The sequence below is a fragment of the Lactuca virosa genome, chromosome 7 (assembly GCF_052849685.1).
Source record: "Lactuca virosa cultivar CGN04683 chromosome 7, Lactuca_virosa_CGN04683_v6, whole genome shotgun sequence".
NCBI lineage: Eukaryota > Viridiplantae > Streptophyta > Magnoliopsida > Asterales > Asteraceae > Lactuca > Lactuca virosa.
In genome coordinates, this window is record NC_136432.1 from 178631267 (window position 1) to 178639162 (window position 7896).

Consider the following 7896-nt stretch of genomic DNA (forward strand, 5'->3'; position numbering starts at 1 on the left):
CTCGGATTCTCTTCTTGTATGCCTCCATCGACATGTCGGAAATGTTTGCCATCTCTTTTTTCATCTCGTCTTTGGGTTCGCTCCCTTCTAATTAAAATTTGGGTTCGGTCTCGTAATCGGATTCTTGTGTATTAGGATTTTGCTCAAAGCTTTCAATCTTACTTTCGTCCTTTCGTAGATTGGTTGACACTCCTACGTTCTTTCCTTTCTTCTTTCCAAAAACTGATTTAAGATCCTATAAAGATTATTTCTTTGGTGTGTTGGATTCTCCTATGTTTTTATCCGTCTTTTTACGAAGGACTGAATCTGGATCTTAAAGCGGTGGTATCAAAGGTGTACCGGACCCACGGGTCATGTACTACTACAAATAAACAAAAACAAAAATGTAAAAACGAACAAAAAGTAATTAAAAAGACCTACTGAACGTTCACCACGTTGTGGTACAGAATACCACTTTGTGTTGTCGTAGAAAATCTAAACAGAAACGAAAAACGAAAAAAATGTAAAATAACAGAGCTCACGTCGTGAGTTCAGATCAGAAAAACTAAAGCTCAAAATTAACTTTTTACAGGTTTCACCCCACAAAAAGGATCGATTGACCTAGAGCAAATAAATCAAAAACTAAATTAGCTGTTCCCCGACAACGGCGCCAAAAACTTGATGTGCTAATAATTACCCACTAGTTTTAAATTTATAACCTAACGAACTTAACTAGCTAGAATGCACCTAGGCAGTGTACCTAGTCAAATTATAGAATAGTGTCAGTAAGTCGGGTGTCAATCACAGGGAACAAATTTAATTAATTAACCTATAACTACTAAATTAACCTAGAATCTAAGCAAAAGTTTAAATGGTTTTTATTTGATTTTGCAAGTTCATACAAACTTAATCGCTTGACAACGATTCAATCAAATATTAAAAACACTTTCGTTTAGTTCGAATCCACTTCTCCTTTATGGTGAGCTACTAATTGAGGATTATTAAAGTTGGTTACCAAATTTTATATTATTAGTAATTTATGTCCAAATTAACTAATATTTCACTAATTCATGTAAAACTATGCATTGTCACACAAAATCAACTATTGATTATGGATGGGGCTATGTAAGATTTATTTATCAAACACAATTATAGTCATAATTTATGTTCTCCAGCACAGCTAAATTCAATTACGTTAATTACTTATCTAGGATTGGTCCGATCCTAGCTTTAGCAATTCAATATTCACTAAATCACTAGGTGTCAAGTTCATGTAATTTAATAGTCACTAAGCTACACAAAACATGAATTGAAGAAAATGAAGCATCAAATATTAGTGTTGAGACCCATTTATAAAGAACGGTGAGTGCGGAAGAAGGATATCTCGAGATTAATCGTGTTTTTGTAAGTATGAACACCAAGAACATATTATGAGTTCATAAGAAAAAGACTAAGAACAAGAGAGAATAATCATAATATTGCATGAAGAACATGGTGGGAGAGAAACTCTCCCTGGGTGGGAGAACCCACCAACTTTCTCTCTCTAGGATTACATTGTAAGAAAAGAAATCACTAACTTAGAAAAAGTGAGCTAGCTAGAGTAATAAATGACCAACTCTCCCTTTATATAGGAGGGAGAGTATTTACACCATAAATATAATAAAGGGAAAATACAACCTAATAAACACTCATTATTTGTGGAGCATTTCCATGCACCAACATTCTCTCCCTAAATGCTTACAAATGATGAGAGATCCAATAAGTGATACAAGGCTATAATACAGTAATCCGACTAGCAAGTGTGGTAATAAAATGAAATCAAGTGCTGAAATGTCTCCGAAACTCTAAAGTGTCTGTGAAGTCTGAAACTGGCCATGAATCTCTAACAATGAAGGTCTTCGGCTTCAAAGCACAACCAATGAAGCAGAAAAAATAAGATCCAAATCTTCAAACCAGTCATAATCACCCGAAGAAGGAGGTCACCATGAGCAAGTAGAAGATCCAATAAAAGAAACACTTCGGCTTCAAAAGTCTGAAAAACATCTTGAGTTCTCGAAACATAATACACCAAAATTCTTCAAAGAATAACCTGCTAAAAATGTGAAGCATCCATAAAATGAAGTCCAGATAAAAATAATGTGAGTCCAAAAACATGGTCCAGCAATGCCGAAAATTTCATCCAAGGACCAAAAATAAGTGTCACGTCACATTGCCAAAATAATCTTCGTCTTCAACATATCACAAATCCAAACTCGTGAAACCATAAGATCTAAACCGGATGCGAACACAAAATCATCATGTGGTAGAGTCCGAATAATAAATAATCTGAATCGGAAAACATCGAGTAATGCCAAAAATTTGATTCGTAAAGACCAAAAAGAAGTGTCACATCGCATCACTAAATAAATAATCGTCTTCAGAAATCTTCAAAATCCAAACTCAAACAATCATAATAACCAAAAACGGATGATATTCTCTCCCTATTTTTGATAACCAATAACCGAATATCAAAAATCAACAAATCATCGGATGGAGAGTGTCGGATACCAAGAGCTAATAGAGAAGCTCTCCCTAGATGTATGAAGGGTCTCGATAAGAAACGAGACAGAGTAAAAGAGATATTCTTGCGGTCATGAGGAGGCGGGTGACATAGTTGCTGAAGTTGTGCTGAGAATAATCTGTTATGCCAAAAGTATATCCAAATATCCAAACTGCGGTGCCGGAACACTTGAAGTGGTCTTCAATAGAGAATGAAGTCCACATGCTCAAGATACATGATTCTTCAACCAAAAATCAAGAGCGCCAAGTCATAATATCCCATAAAGTGAAGAATGCGAAACAACTTTGTTGATCAATCGCCGTTGCGGTGCAAGCATCACAAAAAATAATATGAAGTCCGACTGCGGTAGGAGTATTCTTCCAATAATAACCGGCATGAAATGAACCAATGTGACAATCCAAAGTTCGGTTGTGGCAAAAATTGGTGTTAAAAAAATAATTGGTGTAATAAAAAAATAATTGGTTTTAATAAAACAAATGGCTAAATAAAAATAATTGGCTAAATAAAAATAATTGGCTAAAATAAAAAAAATTGGTGTTAAAAAAATAATTGGCTAAATAAAAAAAAATTGGTGTTAAAAAAAATAATTGGCTAAATAAAAAAAAGGGTTTAGGTCATTTTTGGTCACTTAACTTTTGGTTTTGTGCTCATTTGGTCACTTAACTCTTTTTAAGTTTTAAAAGGTCATCAAACTTTTGCTTTTGTGCTCATTTAGTCACTTAACTTTTGGTTTGGTCACATTTAGTCACCTAACTTTTAGAATTGTGCTTATTTAGTCACTAAACTTTTAAAAAATTTTAAAAGTTTGGTGACTAAATGAGCAAAATTTTAAAAGTTAGGTGACCAAATGTGCACAAATCTAAAAGTTAAGTGACTAAATGTGACCAAACCAAAAGTTAAGTGACTAAATGAGCACAAAGTCAAAAGTTTGATGACCTTTTAAATCTTAAAAATAGTTAAGTGACCAAATGAGCACAAAACCAAAAGTTAAGTGACCAAAAATGACCTAAACCCTAAAAAAAATTGGCTGAAAAAAAAATTAATTAAGAAAATAATGCAGAAAAAAAATCTGAATAAAAAAAATAAAGTCTTGAAAAAAGGAGGGTTTTAAAAAAAAGGAGGGGAGGGGAGGAAAAAGGACGAGGAAAGGAGGGGGGAGGAGGAGGAGGGAGGGCTGAAGGAAGAAGAAGGAGGAAGGGGGCTGAAGAGAGGGATTCGAAGTTGAGGAGGGGCTGAAGAGGAGAAGATCCGAAGTTGGAGGCTGGTTGCGGGTCTAGGGTGGTTGCGGATGAGAGAGGGTGGCTTGGGTGGGAGGTGGTTGCGGTGGGAAGGGTTGGGTGCGGATGGTGGGCTGCGGATGGATAGTCTTGAGTGCGGTGGACGAAGTGGCTAGGCTGACTGCGGTAGGGGAGGAGGCAAGAGGAAGCGAGCTGCGGTCCGAGATGGAGAAAGACGCCTGCGGTCCGAACCGAACTGCAGTGGAGCGCCTGCGGTGCGAGGACCTCGGTCCGAGAAGAAGGACTTCGGTCAGCAGGCAGGTACCGCAACTGCGGTCAGCAGGTAAGGAATAGGGTTCGGTCTCTCGGTTGCGGACCAAGAGGCTGCGGGTAGGGACTTCGGATCAGGGGCTGAGAAGGGCTGCGGGTAGGCTTCTAAGGGGACTCCGGTAGGCAGTTTTTGGCTGCGGTTCGGGGGTCCGGAAAGGGCTGAACAGGTGACGAAAAATGCTATTTTGTCATGAAAAATGGTACCGCAAAGGCCATTTATTCATATTTTAATAAGGGAATCTTTTTATAAAGCATTTTAAGTCAACATGTGGTCTTGGGAAGGCAAAAGGAAGAGTGTGCAAGGGGTTTTTAGGGGACAAAAGGTGATGGGAAAGGACAATGTCACATGGTTTTTGTCTTTTTGAGGGAGAAAATAGTGCAATACTCTTTACCAAAAAGAGTAACAAGGATAATTGATTTTTTGCAAACAAATAACACGTCCAAATTTCTTCAAATCAAAGATCCACAGCAACAATTTTATAATTGAGAGATATGAAGATAATACCTCTTATGATGAGAAAAAGTGCTGGGAAAAAGTCTTCAAAAGAAATTCTCCACTTTCTTCATGAATAATAAGCCCATTAATCTTTGTGTCTTCACATCCAAGAAAAAGAACCTCCTGGAGAACATCTTCAACATTTTAGAGACCACAAAAGTAATTTCTTCTCCCATTTTTCTTCATTTCTTCAACAGCAAAAATAATAACTTTTTAAGAACATCTTCTTCCAGCAATAAATAGAACGAGCAGCAGCAGCAACAATTTATTTTACTAAGATAGAATCACCCAGAAAATAGAACTAAGAACGAACTTCATAAAAAAATTCCGGTAAGAAACCCGAAAATTTTTCTTGCAGAAACACGGAAAAATCACAAGATAATCACCGAACGGGAGTCGTTCCCTTGAAATAATCGTGAGATCTTCAAGGTACGGCTCTGATACCATTTGTTGAGAGAAATTTATAACGAACGGTGAGTGCGGAAGAAGGATATCTCGAGATTAATCGTGTTTTTGTAAGTATGAACACCAAGAACATATTATGAGTTCATAAGAAAAAGACTAAGAACAAGAGAGAATAATATTGCATGAAGAACATGGTGGGAGAGAAACTCTCCCTGGGTGGGAGAACCCACCAACTTTCTCTCTCTAGGATTACATTGTAAGAAAAGTAATCACTAACTTAGAAAAAGTGAGCTAGCTAGAGTAATAAATGACCAACTCTCCCTTTATATAGGAGGGAGAGTATTTACACCATAAATACAATAAAGGGAAAATACAACCTAATAAACACTCATTATTTGTGGAGCATTTCCATGCACCAACAATTAGCATGTCAGGTATTAGCAATCAAACACAAGGACATAAAAAACTATTAAAAATCCATAAATCACTTAACTAAACCATAAAGTTGAGCTTCATCTAGCTAAATGGAAAAAGATAAATTCAACTACTCATGGCAGATAAAACAAACACAAATCCAATAAGTAAAAAGATGATTAAACGTACTAATCTAAAGTGATGATTATAATCTTCAATCTCTAAACCTTTAATCAATTCTCCTTACTCAATGCTTGGACTTGGTTCCTCTGATTAGATCTCTTTCTAAACCCTCCAAGTATCCATAAAAACTCTTCGGAACTCTCAAAATCGTAAGTGCCAAGGTCTATTTATAATTTTTGTAAAAGCTCTGCTCACGTCGTGAGATAAGGCATCTCACGTCGTGAGCTTAGTTGTAATCCGGATCGAACACGGACCTATCCTCCGAATGTCTATCTTCTATAATATTGATACCCACGTCGTGAGAAGTGATTCCTCACGTCGTGAGATTGACTTTTCAGCTAGAATCTTCTCCTTTTAAGCTCCAACCCTCAAAGTTCTAATTCTTGTCTCTTTTGGTCATTTATCTTCAAGAATGTTCCTTTTGGCTGCAAAATAAAAATTCAATTTCATAAGTACCATATATCTTTGCAAAGAACAAAAATATTAATCAAAATGTATTAAAATATTGCCTAAAAATGTGCATAAATATGGCAATATCAGTCCCTTATTTTCATAGAAAATTTTTCATTTTTATTTATTCAATTAAATCAGAGTAGACTTAAGTTATGTGGAAAACATGATGTTGATGTGTATGTATAGTCAAGCCTTTCCGTTCTCGCGATCCGAAGAAGTACCCAAAATCGTTTGTAATGAACTTGGTAAGTGCAAAGCTTAGTGAGTTCCCAAAAATAACACATATCACAATACATATACATTCATACAAACAATGGCGCACGACCTTTCGTTGATTCACCGATTGGCTAATGACCTTTCGCCGATCCACCACCAATATGTGTATCAAGACTTACGGCATGCGTGCCATTTCATCGTCAACGCGAGTCTATAGACTCCCGACCTATCTTCGTTCCACTATCAACCCCACACTTAACCTTATTGAATAACTCCAGTATAATAACTTTTAAACACATAGAGGCTATATGTTTAGCTCTACTGGATAACTCAAGTACAATAACATTAGGCACAAAGAGACTATACTTTCTACTCTACTAGCTCTTATATCCTAACATACATGGATATATATATATATATATATATATATATATATATATATATATATATATATATATATATATATATATTGTAATACATAGTATAGTGAGATAACTCACATGTACAATTACACCGACGATTATAAGCTATCCATCTGGAGAGTAACGCACCTAACAAGTATTAACCTATAATACTATAATTTATTAATCTCCATGTCAATCTGATAATGATAGCTAGATATTTCACTAATCTCAATGAATACTTCAAGTTCTATCAAATAAGGAATAACCAGGTAAGATTATCCTGGAGGTAGGATCAATTTGGTATACATAGTATACTGTTTGGAAAATCCACTTTAAACACCGTACTAGATCTAGCCTAGACATCAATCCCATAAGTAGATCAATCAATATTTTGACTTGGAATCACTGATAAATCTTATATATAGGTCCATAATAACGATTATTAATATAAATATAAGTTAAACTTAAAGAATAATAAGTACAACTTAACTTACAAAGTTTTCTTGACAAAAGTCTGGAAAGTCACAGACAGAACTTTGACTCCGAATACTCCTTTCTGTCGGGCTCTTTGGCGTCACAGAGCGTTACCAAAACACTCAAAAATATTAGACTTTGAAGGGGAGGAAATTTCCATAGAAATTGGATGGAAAAATGTGTGAGCATGAGAAAAGTTCGTACTTCTATTTATAGGTTGCTAGAGAGGCAGGCGCATCGTGCCCTAGCTTTGGTAGCAAGGCTTCGATTCTTGGCCTGACACGTGGTGCGTTCTGGTTGGTGTTGTTTTGCCTATGCCGGGTAAAATCATGAATCTTCTAAAAGTCATATCTTTCACATACGAGCTTCGTTTTCGACGTTCTTTATATCTACGCGTAGGTATTTCTGAGTACTAAAAAATTCCTTTAGATCTCAGTAGGTAATACTCACTCTATTTTAAATTCATCATCTATAAATATTACAGTGTAAAATACCATGCAAAATTCTTAACTTCTTCATACAAACTCCGTTCTCGACTGTCTCTATATCGATGGATTTGTATTTACAAGATATTCAACTCTCGTTTATGTTGTTTTGGCTAACAATCAACTGACTTGAATTTTGATTTATGTATCCCACACCGTTGTACTATATCACGCTGAAACTTTGAAAAAACATAACTTCTTCATACAAAGTCAGGTTTAAGTGTTATTTATGTGCACACTTTCGTAACTTCGACTATTATATCATTCATTAAAAATGCAT